The sequence below is a fragment of the Chlorocebus sabaeus genome, chromosome 1, assembly GCF_047675955.1.
Source record: "Chlorocebus sabaeus isolate Y175 chromosome 1, mChlSab1.0.hap1, whole genome shotgun sequence".
In the NCBI taxonomy this organism is placed as follows: Eukaryota; Metazoa; Chordata; class Mammalia; order Primates; family Cercopithecidae; genus Chlorocebus; species Chlorocebus sabaeus.
The window spans coordinates 16023804-16037881 of record NC_132904.1 but is presented as its reverse complement, the minus strand read 5'-3'; positions in this window follow the sequence as shown (position 1 = coordinate 16037881).

Sequence of the window (14078 nt, the reverse complement as noted above, 5' to 3'; positions counted from 1 at the left end):
CCCTCTCTCTTTTTTCAGCTGTTGGAGATTGCTAAAGGTTTTTTTATCTAGTCAATAGAAAAAATATTATGTGAAAAATTACTGTAAAGAAAAGAGGACAGAATATAAAAAAGAAATGATCTATCACAGAACAAAAGTTATTGATCTTGAAATGTAACAAAAGACGTTTACACAGGTTCTCAAGTAGGACTTTCTAACTAGAAGAGTAAAAGATATTGAAAGTGTCGGCCGGGTGCGGTGGCTCACGCCTGTAATCCCAGCCCTATGGAAGGCCGAGATGGGCAGATCACGAGGTCGGGAGATCGAGACCATCCTGGCTAACACAGTGAAACCCCATCTCCACTAAACAAAATACAAAAAATTAGCCGGGCGTGGTGGTGGCTGCCTGTAGTCCCAGCTACCCGGGAGGCTGAGGCAGGAGAATGGCACGAACCCAGGAGACAGAGCTTGCAGTGAGCCGAGATTGGGCCACTGCACTCCAGCCTGGGCGACAGAGCGAGACCCCGTCTCAAAAAAAAAAAAAAAAAAAAAAAAAGGATATTGAAAGTGTTAACCAGAAAGCACACAATGAAATACCTCATAGAGTTTCACCCAAAAAAATGGGTGTGGAAATTTTAGGTGCAAACTTTCTTGATTGTGAAGGAGCAAGACTAGTCGCTGTGTAACTATTTGGTTACAAAAAAAAAAAAAAAATTCAAACTGACTTAAAAAGAGTTTACTGGAATGATATAGGATTATCTTATAGAAGCCAAATGCAGGAACACCAGAAACAAAAGTCATTCAGGAGACAAGGCCATCCCTCCCTGTCTTCCTCTTGCTTCCTTTTTTCTTTATTTGCTTCTCTTTCTCTCTCTCCTTTTCACTCTCTTTCATGACATTGTCATTCAATTTGTTTTCAAGTCATTCTCTCTGCAAATGAGCTCTTTCTGTTGTACTACATACATCCCATTACCAAAGGCGGCCCCTTCAGACCTCAGTTCTAGATGATTCGAGAAGGTCAAGACACACAGCAAGCTAAACAATGATCTCTGCAACCCAATTCCAAATTTTCTGGGGGAGTGTATGATTGGGCCAGACCAGGTTCTGGGTTGGTTTTCCTGAGCCAGGTATCCACTACTTGCCCAATCAGCTATGACTCGAGATTAAAAAATATGTCCTAAGAACATGGATACTAGAGTCCATTTCTGCATACGTGCGATGGGAGAGCAAGGCCGAACAACTGTTCTCAGATTAGACGGAGGGAGCTGGGTGAGCTCCCCAAAGGCTATCTGCTGCACGTGATCTTTAGGGCTTTCTTCCACCGTGAAATTCTCTATTCAAGAAGTTTTAACGATGACTTGGCTTCACCCTGCCCAGCCCCTCCATCTCTCAAACACAAATGCAAACAGGCAGGAGAAAGGAACTCGAGGCAGTGCCTGGCTCTGCTCCTCAGTTACGGAAGCTGGGCCCTAGGGTGGTGCTTCCTCCCAGAAGAGGTATGGGACGGAAGTGGTATTATCTTCAGCCTAAGGACAAAGCACAACCTTGGCAGTTTCCTGGACGCTTGCCCTCAGCTAATTAGCACTTTCACCCATCAGCCTCAGCTCAGCCCCAGAGTTAACCCTTTACCCGCCTCCATCAATCCTCGTGCCTCAGATTTCTCAAATCCCCTGCCCACCTCAAACACACACACACACAAATGTGTAGCGGGAATAGAGCAGAGCTCTGTTTAGGCCATTGGCTTAAGCGGATGGTCCATCATCCACATTGCCTACAGAGAGAACTTTCTATTAAATAAAATGGAAAAAAAGGTTACTGTGGTACTCCCCTGCTCCAAACACTTCTCTGTATCCCCTCTATCAACAGGACATGGGTCCTTGACCTGGGCTACAAGGTCCTGCAGACACAGCCCTGTGTACCCCGCTAGACTTGTCTCAGGCTCCTCTACAGTAGACATAGCCCATGTTTCAGCCTTCACCGAATCGTATGCAGTTCCCTGACACGCAGTATGATGTTCTCGTCTCTGCACATTGCTACATGTTCCTCCTTCCACTAGAACTGCACCTCTCCTCCTCAACCACTCGTGGCTGTGCCCCTGCCTCTGCGTTGGCACTATGGCACCAGGAGGAAGTTATCTGGGTTCATGTCTGTTCTCTGTATTGAGCTTTTAACTCCTTAAAAGCGAGGACTCTGCTCTGCTCAGGGCCATATATCCAGGGTTGAGGGGAGTGTCAGTGCATCACAAAATGCTTGAAGGAAGAACATAAAGAGAGAACGCAAATGAGAAGAACAGGAAAGAAACAGGGAAGGAAGAAATCTTCCTTCCCCTTAACAACGTCCCCAACCAGCTGTGAAAACAAAAGCAGGTGGTTCTCGGACAGAGCATACCTCTTCCATCTGTCCTAGGCTTTACAACTTCCAGATACCGTTCATACACAAAAGCTCATTTGATCCTCATACATCCCCGTTAGGTAAACAGCAATTGCCCCCATTTTACAAAGAGGAAAGACAAAAGCTAGAGAAATGAAGTGACTTGAAAGAGCACCAGCGGGTCTCAGCATCCAGAGCCGAGGGGATTCCTTCCCCACAAGAGGACGCCTTCCTGGTCAGCACAGATCAACTGTGCAAGGGGCTGGTGGTCTCTGAAGTGTCCCAGGCTGGCTCAGCCTGCAGGCAATCCCACTTTGAGCAGCCACCCAGGAGCTGAGGTCCCCACTCACTGCCCAGTTCCTACCACAGTACAAACATCATATTATTCCCCTGGGTCCAACAGCCTGACGCCAGCTCAGCTTCCTTCTGGCCCCTGTCTCTGTCCTACATCTGGGGCGATAGTGAATAATCCTTCCTTTCTTTCTGGAGCTTGTTGCCTTCAAGGTATTTATAGACTGCTCCTGGCCCCGCTGAGGCATCTTTTCTCTCCTGTTTAAATTTAGCTGCCTTTGTCTTCTTCCCCTGACTTATCTGCTGATCCCGCCTGGATTTCCTCTACTGCCTTTGTTCTCCCTGTGTTTGTTCCACATCTTCTCTCATCTGCTGAGCTGAACGATCTCACCAAAGAGTTTCTCTGAAGCCTTATATAACTTTCTCCTCCACGCTCAGACCTCTCCAACAATCCTCTCTCTGCCCACTCTTCACTTTCTCTTGCAGCAAGTTTCACCTTTATCTTCTCTCAATCCAGCCCATTTGCAAAAAGGGAAAACTGGCATGGCCAATTTGCAAACAGCTAGAACAAAAGACTTTTCAATCTCATCTGACCAAAGCCATTTTTACTTTTAAAGGCTCCTGGTTTTGATATGTCTATCTTGAGTCTCAGAATCATTTTGTCTTATGTGTGCCAAGACGTGTCAAAGTTTTGGGCATCTTTGTTCTTTTAAAACTGACCATAAGACCGTTCTCATCTTAGCACTGGAAGGAGGAATTGCTATCAAAATCCAGAGGAGGGAAGTGCACTGTTTTGCCTGTAATAACATTTAATAGCTATAAAGTAGATCGAGATGAGATGGCCTACCTCCAAATCATACAGGGGTCTCTGATCCTAATGGCTCAGGCTTAGGCAGGTAAATAAATAAATGATGCAGGCCTGACCACAGATATTAGGCATCTGCAGCACGTACACAGTAAATGCAGTAGCATACCTCGTCATTCAGACCTTCTGATTTGTTCCAGACACATCAGAAATGTGGACTTTTAAATAATGGTAACTAATGTAAAATTTTAAAAAAAGATTATATGATCAGAACAGAACACAGACCACAAGTTGTGACCCCTGCACACCCTCATCCATCCTCCTCTTTAGATGTCAGTCACCCTTGCTCCCCGCCACCTCCCTAGCCATGGCTTGTAGACCATGTGGCCCTTCCAGGTTCATTTAGCATTTCTATTGCACTCAATCTTACCGCTTCATTTCCACTCCTCTGCTATTCTTAAAACTGGATTCCAGGCCAGGAGCGGTGGCTCATGCCTGTAATCCCAACACTTTGGGAGGCCAAGGCGGGTGGATAACCTGAGGTCAGAAGTTCGAGACCAGCCTGGCCAACATGCTGAAACCCCGTCTTTAATAAAAATATAAAAATTAGCCGGGTGTGGTACCATGCACCTGTAGTCCCAGCTACTCAGGAGGCTGAGGTAGGAGAATCGCTTGAACCCAGGAGGGGCCCTTGCAGTGAGCCGAGACCACGCCACTGCACTCCAGCCTGGGCAACAGAGCGAGACTCCATCTCAAAAAAAATAAATAAATAAAACAAAAAATAAATAAATAAAAACTGGATTCTAAACTAATAACAGCAGGACTTTGCCTCTAACTCAAGCTCCCTGTGGACTTTCTGTTTTGTCTTTATGCTTGGCAAGAGTGTTGTTCGTTTTCAGAATGGTCTCCCAGAAGATCTTCTATGATACATCAGTCGGGATGAGTTAGGTTATGCTCTGAAAACAAATAGCATAAAAATCCCAGAGGTTTAAATTACAAAAATTCACTGCTTGCCCGTGCTACAAGTCCACTGAGGGGCTTTGCTCCAAACCACTCGGACTCAGGTTGGTGGGGTAGCCACCATCTGAAGTGTTGCCACCATCATGTCAGAGTATGACAAATCACACACTGGCTCTCAAACCTTTTTCCCAGAAGTAACACTCATATCTCTTCGACTCACATTTCATTCCAAGAGCAGGTCACACAGCCATATCCAATTTCAAAGGAGATGAAGAAATGTCATTTTATCAGGTGCCTGGAAGGCTGGAGGATGGAAGTACTTGGTAGCACTAATTGATAATCACGTATGGTATTTCCACTTTAGGGGGAGGTTTCTTAGTTAGTCTTACCCATTGGTTCCGAAGTCATTCATGTATTCATTTAACAGTAATGACTGAGCAAAGCCCTGAGGTGAGAAATCTAGGGACAGGAATAAGAACTGGCCTCTACCTTCAAGTAGCTATGACTTATCTAGGGAGCATCCACAGATCTGTGCCAATAATTTGTAAACAAGGTACACAGGAGGTGCCTCAGGCAAATGTAAATGAAGTACTGAGCATAGAAAAGGCAGTAAACATGGAGACTTTGGCATCTGGGCAAATCCTTAGAACAGGAGACAGGTAGACATGAGCAGGAAGGACCTCTCCTCTCCCCTCCCACACACAGGTAGCCGCACTGCCCATCCCAAGCTAAATTCCTGCACCCAAATATTTGTGATCAAAGTACCAAACAGGTACAACTTACTGAATAGTCCTAAGCCTGGGCATGCAATGCAAGCAAAGAGAAATACACATCACATCAAAAGCAGTCCCCACCCCTACCTATGGGTCCAAGACCAGACTAAAGCTCATTGCTTCAATTCAAACTTCAGTTCCTCCACTTACTTGGTAGATGACTTTGGACAAGTCCTTGAACTACCTGTGTCTGTTTCCTCATATGCAAAATGGGGGTAATAAAATGGTGCCTACCTCAAAGGGTTGATGTGAGAATTGAATGGGTTAATATAGGTAATGTGACAAGTACAGGCAGGCTGGGCACACAGTAGACATCATGTAACTGGTGGCTAGCACCCTCATCCTGCCCTCATTATTGTCGTGATATGATTGTCGTCTTGTTGTTTCTTCTTCCTTCAACATCTCAGTTGCTTACTACAATTCCTAAAGTGTGTGTGCTTGGCACTGACTAAGACTGTTCTTAAGTGGTCCATGGAAGGAGATTTCATCCTCAAAAAACACTAGGCAGAGGGAGGAGGGCTTTGTGCCCTAAGGGGTGGTCTACCTGAACACTAATGTGTACCCCATCTCTTCCTCATCACCAATAAATTTCTAATAAATGTCTCTTTTTAACTTTTATTTTAGGTTCGGAAGTATGTGTGAAGGTATGTACACAGGTAAACTCATGGGTTTGTTTTACACATTATTTCATCAACCAGGAATTAAGCCCATTACCTAATGATTATCTTTTCTGCTCCTCTCCCTCCTCTTACTCTCCACCCTCAAGTAGACCCCAGTGTCTGTTGTGTCCCTCTTTGTGCCCATAGGTTCTCATCATTTAGCTTCCATTTCTAAGTGAGAACACCTGGTATTTGGTTTTCTGTTCCTGCATTAGTTTGCTAAGGATAATAGCCTCCAGTTCCATCTATGTTCCCATAAAAGACATGATCTCATTCTTTTTTATGGCTGCATGGTATTCCATGGTGTATATGTACCATAACTTCTTTATTCAATCTGTCAATGGGCATTTAGGTTCAGTCCATGTCTTTGCTATTGTGCATAGTGCTGCTATGAACATTTGCATGCATGTGTCTTTATGGTAGAACGATTTATATTCCTCTGGGTATACACCCCGTAAAGGAATTGCTAAATCTCTTTCCTTATATCCCCCACCCCGAACTACTCCATGAACTTCTAGCCAGAGTCACATTTCCATTGGATGAGCCACAAAGCACAAATCCCACCAGATGGACCCTAAGGGAACAGAAGACTCATGTCCTACGCTGTGCATGGCAGACTGCCTCCGAGATGAGCAGTGCACAAGGCAAAAACCCTGTTTGTTTTCTTTAATCCAGCATTTTCTGAGTTAAATTTCAACCTTGATAACTTCATTTTGCAAGTAATTCATTTTGGGAAATATTCTGCAAAGGCAAAGAACAGTTTCTTATTCATCCACTTATCCACAGAAATGTGGATAATGCTTGGTGTGTAACAGGCATGAGAAAAGAGTCAATAAATTGAACTGAATTTGTTATATAACCTCAGGAAAAATATTTCCTCCCTGGGCTTCAGTTTTCCCATTTCTATAATGAGAGAATTGGACTAGAGAGTTGCTAAGACCATTTCTATCCTCAGTTACCAGCCAATATTTCATTATGTGTTTTTTTTTCCTTGCCCTCTGCCTAGTTATTATTGAACTTCATTATTTTATTCAAGATGGGAGCGAAGGCAAAACTGTCAACCTCCAATGAGCAGGAAGCTAATAGAGGAAATGATCAAAGATGACATTTACTGTGTGCCAGCCACACTTCTGAGTGCTTAATAGGGATTGCTGTACCTAGTTGAAACAAGACCATTGGATAAGTATCATTATTAAAATCGTTCCCATTTTACTAAGACATTGAGGCACAGAGACACGAAGTTATTGCTTAAGTAGCTCTACCTAGTTGCCAGAGAAGGGATTTGAATCCAGGTAATTTGACTCCAAACCATTAGGCTACACTGCCTTTACACATGAAGCACAGGAACCCTGTGAATTCAGTCTAGTCCACTCTGTTTTATTGCTAAGAGATAATAAGAAGCCCTAAAAATTTAGTTAATTTCTTCAAGTTGGTTTAATATGTTGGCCAATGTGATATTTCTCAATTGCACCTTTCTTTTACCCTCAGCTTTCATGAAAGAATGCAGGAAATAGCAGCATTCCTTGCATTTATTTTTATCAATTATCATCATAACAATAGTCATCTACAGCATTTCTAGGAAGTTCTTTCTCATCTATCATTGGACATGATTTTCACCCAAGCTACATGAGGAGCACAGAGAAAAAAATTACCATGTCGATTTTACAATCAAGGAAACAAGCTCTAAAAAGTGAAGAAGTTTGCCTAAGACTCCACACCAATAAATAAATTGTGGATCTTGTATTTGAACCTTGTCTTTGGATCTCAGCTAGAAAATACTCAAGGGCGCAACCTGATCCAGGGCATTTGGCTCTCAAAGTTGGTCCCACGTTGGGGGTAGGGAGTGGCAGAGTTTGTGAAGATATAGGTGTAAACTCAGGGGGAAATGGAGAACCTGGAGCCAGGAAGAGAAACCTAGCTTGACAACCACAGCAAGAGGGGTGAGGAAGCGGGAGGATGCATTAGGGGGTTAAGGTGCTTTACTTGCACCTGCTGTTTTGTTGCTTCCTTCTCGCTAAGCCTCTGCCTCTTTAAGTCACTTATCCATCCACCATCTTAGCCACCTCATAAACCATGGACCTGGAACGGTTTCTGCATTCACCGACTGCCTACAATGGTGCCAGGCCACCAAATCAGGCACAACAGACACTGAGATGAAATACACACAAATCATTGAATCCAGGGAAGATGTGATGGAGTCAGGCTCAGGAAAGATCTGCAGAGGTAGTATATTTGATCTGAGTCTGGACGGGTATGCAGGAGGTCTCAGCTCAAAATTAAAGACTGGCAGTTGACGCCAGTCTGGTCTTGGAACCATAGGTAAGGGTAGAGGCTGTTTTGAATGTGACATGTATTTCCCTTTGCTTGTACCCTGTGCCCAGGCTTAGGACTAGTTATTTAGGAAGTTGTACCTCTTTGGTACTATAAGGTGATTTGGGCCAGAATTAAGGTGTGAAAAAAGAGTGTTCCAGGCAGAGGGAATTACATGGGCAGGGATTTGTAATATTTTTGATTGAAGCACAGGATGCACAGAGGGGAAGGGTCAAGAGCTGAAGCTAGAAAGCAAGTAATAGCCAGATCCTGATGGGCCTTGAAGTCTAGCTGAAGCCATTGGACTTTCTCTCTCAGGCAGTGAGGGAACTCTGAATGCTAAAGGCAGCTCCCGCTCTGTCCTGGGGATGGTTTTGAACCCATCTTTGCTGTCCTGATCCTCTCATATCAAGTCCTCCCAAGGATTCAGAAACTAATTCAGAAATTCTCATGGAAATTAAATAGGAAAGTGAAGATAAAAGAAGAGGGAAAATGTATCACCTCCCTTGGTCAAAAAAGTAAGGAACAGATGCATCATCCCATGGAGAAGGGTGCTACCAGGAGTAGGCAGAGGTCTCCACCCCTTGCCTGGAGCCCAGGAGGCTGGTAGTGGCAGGTCCTCAAGACAGAGCCTCCCCGCTACCCTCCCTGTGACTTTCTGTATGGAAATGAATGTGAGTGCTCATCCAGACATCATTGCAAGTGCAGTCAGTCTCCCCATCTAAAACAATGAGTGAATGTGGATGGTGAGCATCAGTGAGCATCACAGAATAAAGACTGATCCCATCCCCTCCAGCCTCAGGGCAGCAGTTATGCCAAGTGCAATGCATGAATCTGGCACAGGGAGGCAGTGTGGGCTCATGGTCAGCCTCATCCTGGACACCTTGAAGCAGGGGATTGAGGGCAGACAAAAGAGGGAATGGACCCAGATAACACAAGTGGGAGAAAAGGGAGGGACACTTTCTACAATCAATTTATCAAAATGTGCTTTAATATAAGAGGTCTCCCTCTAGGAAATACCCTTAACCCACGAATCCAGTCCCTTCAATCTTATAACAGGCCCGTGACAAGCAAAACTCCACGAAAGTTCTCAGTCCTTGCTCATTTCCTTGGACTGGTGCTTAATATGCACTGTGGCCTAGCCCCAGCCTGCTTTCCTCCACATGCTGGTACTCACACCAGTCTCTCTTCCCCATCCAGGCTCTTGTCTGTGCCTCTGTCCACACTGTTCCCTCCACCTGGAACAGCCTCTTCCAAAAGACCTCTCCCCTATTTCTGATCTAACTCAAATGTCGCCAACACCACGAAGCCTTTCCTGACCTACTTTCCATGAAGACAGAATTAAGCTCACTTGCTCTGTCTCTCTCTGCCACTTGCTACCATCTACCTTATGTGGCAGTCATTTGTATACGTGGGCAGAAACTCTACCTCAATGTTGCCATAGAGTATTCAGGATGTGAGCCCTGCTCACAATAACTGCTCAATGCATGTACAAAATAAGAGGTTAAATTCTATCTGAGGACTGGCCAGGGATGTCCTTGACTCTCAGGGAGCTTCAGTTTTCCAATCCAGAGAAGTTTAAGAAAAAGGGATAGATCAATTGTGTACTGGTTAGCTGAATCATAGTATACAGGCATACCTGATTTTATTTTGCTTTGCTTTATTGCACCTCATAGATATCCCATTTTTAAGAATTACAGATTTGTGACAGTCAAGTTGTGAATGCAAAAGAACAGTTCTTAGCCAGACACGGTGGTCCAGGCCTGTAGTCCTAGAAACTTGGGACGCTGAAGCAAGAGGATCTCTTGAGCCCAAGAGTTTGAGGCTGCAATGAGTTATAATCACACCACTGCACTCCAGCCTGGGCAACAGAACGAGACCCTATGTCTCAAAAAGAAAAGGAAAAAAAAAGTTCTTGAAAGAAATTAAAAGTTGCTTCTTGATCAGGATAGTGGTTGCTAAAGGTTGGGGTGGCTGTGGCAATTTCTTAAAATAAGGCAACAATGGCCGGGCACAGTGGCTCAAGCCTGTAATCCCAGCACTTTGGGAGGCTGAGGCGGGTGGATCACAAGGTCAGGAGTTCAAGACCAGCCTGACCAACATGGTAAAACCCTGTCTCTACTGAAAATACAAAAATTAGCCTTGCATGGTGGCACACGCCTATAATCCCAGCTACTCAGGAGGCTGACACAGGAGAATCACTTGAATCCGGGAGGCAGAGGTTGCAGTGAGCCAAATTGCACCACTGCACTATAGCCTAGGCAACAGAGCAATACTCCATCTCAAAAAAAAAAAAACAAGACAACAATGAAGTTTCCCGTATCAATTATATCAATTGACTTTTCTTTTCACAAATGATTTCTTGGTAGATGGGATGCTGTTTGATAGCATTTTACCCACAGTCAAACTTCTTTCAAAATTGGAGTCAATCCTCTAAAACTCTGTCATAGCTTTAATAACTAAGCTTATGTAATATTTAAATCCTTGCGGTCATTTCAACACAGCATCTTCACCAAGAGTATATTCCAATTCAAAAACTCACCTTTTTGGCCAGGCGAGATGGCTCATGCCTGTAATCCTAATACTCTGAGAGGCCAAAGTGGGCAGATCACCTGAGGTCAGGAGTTTGAGACCAGCCTGGCCAACATGTGAAACCCCATCTCTACTGAAAATACAAAAATTAGCCGGGCGTGGTGGTGCATGCCTGTAGTCCCAGCTACTCGGGAGGCTGAGGCAGGAGAATTGCTTGAACCCAGGGAGGTTGCGATGAGCTGAGATCACGCCACTGCACTCCAGCTTGGGTGACAGAGCAAGACTCTGTCTCAAAAAAAAAAAAAAAAAAAACCACTTTTTTATTCTTCTAAAAGAAGCAACTCCTCATCCATTCAAATATTAACATAAGATTGCAGAAATTCAGTCACATCTTCAGGCTCTGCTTTCAATTCTACTTCTCTTACTGTTTCCACCAAATCTGCAGTTGCTTCCTCCACTAACATCTTGAATCCCTCGAAGAAAACTATGACAGTTGGAATCAGCTTCTTCCAAATTACTGTTAATGTTGATATTTTGATCTCCTCTCATGAATATGAATATTTTAATGGCATCTAGAAGGATGAATCTTTTTAGAAGGTTTTCAATTTACTTTGCCCAGACCCATCAGGGGAATCACTATGAATGGCTGCTATAGCCATACATAATGTATGTCTTAAATAATAAGCCTTGAAAGTCAAAATTGCTCCTTGATTCATGCGCTGCACAGTGAATATTGTGTTACTGCGCTTGAAAACAAGATTAATTCCCTTGTACATTTCCATCAGAGCTCTTGAGTGTCTAGGCGTATTGTCAGTGAGCAGTAATATTTTGAAAGGAGTCTTTATTCTGAGCAATAGGTCTCAACAGTATGACGAAGACATCTAATAAACCATGCTGTAAACAGATGTGCTGTCATCTAGGCTTTGCTGTTTCATTTATATAGAGCACAAGCACAGTAGGTTTAGCATATTTCTTAAGGGCCTAAGGATTTTTAGAATGGTAAATGAGCACTGGCTTCAGCTTAAAATCACCAGCTGCAGTAGCCAATAACAACAGAGTCCACCTGTTCTTTGAAGCTGTGTAGCCAGCCATTGACTTCTCTCTAACTATAAAAGTCCTACACAGCATCTCTTCCATTAAAAGGCTGTTCGATCTACATGAAAAATTTGTCATTTAGTGTAGCCACCTTCATCAATTATCTTATCTAGATTTTTTAATAACTTGCTGCAGCTTCTATATCAGCATTTGCTGCTTCACCGTGTATTTTTATGATATGGAGATAGCGTCTTTCCTTAAACCTATGAACCAATCTCTGCTAACTTCAAATTTTTCCTCTGCAGTTTCCTCACCTCTCTCAGCCTTCACAGAACGGAAGAGACTTGCTCTGGAATAGGCTTTGGCTTATGGTAACATTGTGGCTAGTTTGATCTTCTATCCAGATCACAAAAACTTCCTCCGTATCAGTAATCAGGCTGTTTTGCTTCCTTATGATTCGTGCGTTCACTGCAATAGCACTTTTAACTTCCTTCAAGGACCTTTTTTTTTTTTTTTTTTGCATTCACAACTTGGCTAACCATTTGGTATGAGAGGCCTAGCTTTCAGCATTTCTCAGCTTTCAACATTAGTGAAAGCTTTTGACATTCGCGAAAGACATTAGTGAGCCTTGCTCACTAAGCTTCATCATTTCTACCTTTGATATAGAGTAAGAGATGTACAATACTTCCTTTCACTTGAACACTTAGAGGCCCTTGCAGGGTTACTAATTGGCCTCATCTCAATTTTGTTGTGTCTCAGGGACCAGGGAGGTCCAAGGAGAGGAAGAGAGATGTTGAAAGGCCAGTCGATGGAGCAATCAAAACACTCACAACTTTTATGGATTAAGTTTAGTGTTGTATACGGGCATGGTTCGTGGTACTCCAAAACAATTACAGTAATAACATCAAAGATCACAGATCACAGATCACCATAACAGATAAACAATAACGAAAAAGTTTGAAATATTGAGAGAATTACCAAAATGTGACAGAGACACAAAGTAAACACATGCTGTTGAGAAAAGGCCACCAATAGACTCGCTTGATGCAGGGTTGCCACAAACCTTCTATTTGTAATGAAAACACAGTATCTGAGAGTGTTTCGTAATCAAGTGAAGCACAATGAAAGAAGTTATACTTGTATGTCAGTAATAGCATAGAAGATGGGTTTAGATAAGTGCTGTCTTGCTGTTGCAAGGTTCTTGCATTTCACAGGAAGGGATGCAATATTACTTAAAGGTAGACTTGATAAATTAATGATATGTATATTACCTGGAGCAGCACTAAAAAAATACCAAAAAAATCATAATTAAAAAGTCAATAGAGAAATTAAAATGGACAGCTAAAAAATATTTGATTATCCCAAAGAAGGCAGGAAAGGAGGGAAAGAGGACAAATAAACAGATACAGAAAGCAGTCAAATACCAATAAAGTATATTGAGAAACCAGCAATATTATTAATTATTCTAAATGTAATCATATTGAGACTAAACCCTCCAGTTAGGCAAGAGAGACTTCAGGTATGGCAAAATGAAGAGGTCAGCAAATCTTCTCCCCAAAAAGCAACTCTATACACTAAAATCAAAACTGTCAAAAACAATGATTCAGAGCTCTGAAAATCAAACAGCCATACAGCAAATAAAGTTTGTATTCATGAAAAACGGCTAAATTTGGGGTAAGAACTGCAGGAGTTGGTAGTATTCAAGCTTCAGACTGAGGCTGCTTTCATCCTCCCCGCCCCCATCCAGCTTGGTCAGCAGAGTAGCTCTAGCCCAGTGAGACTGGCTGTGAGAACCAGCTACTTTGCTGCAGAGAGGACTCACTTGGTTTGGAATGGAAAGGAAAAAAATCCACATCCTCCATCCCTGTCAGTCAAGCTAGCAATCTTGGTGACCAGTAAACTGGGAAAGCCAACAGTTCTGCTAACCTGAGATTGCAGTCCTGATGGAAGACTAACCAAAAAGTTAACAAGGAGATCCAAGAAACCAGATAGTCCTAAAGGGGCTCCATAGATCCCTGGCATACCAGGATGCAGAGTCGACCAGGGCAGACCTGAAAACTTCCTGAACTTTGATAACCCACACAGATCTGATAGAAGTGTATGGAAGGCACACTAGCTTGAGGTGTGTGGTAGGCAGAATAAAGTCCTCTCTTCCCCACCCACCCCACAAAGATGTTCAGGTCTGATCCCATAACCTGTGACTATGTTAAGGGCATATAGGACTTTGCAGATGGGATGAAGGTTACGGACCCTGAGATAGTTTATCGTGGATTATCCTGATGGGCCCAATCTAGTCACAGGACCCTTTAAAAGTAGGCTTTGAACATGGAGAACATAAGCCATAGACAAGCAAGGTTAATGCCC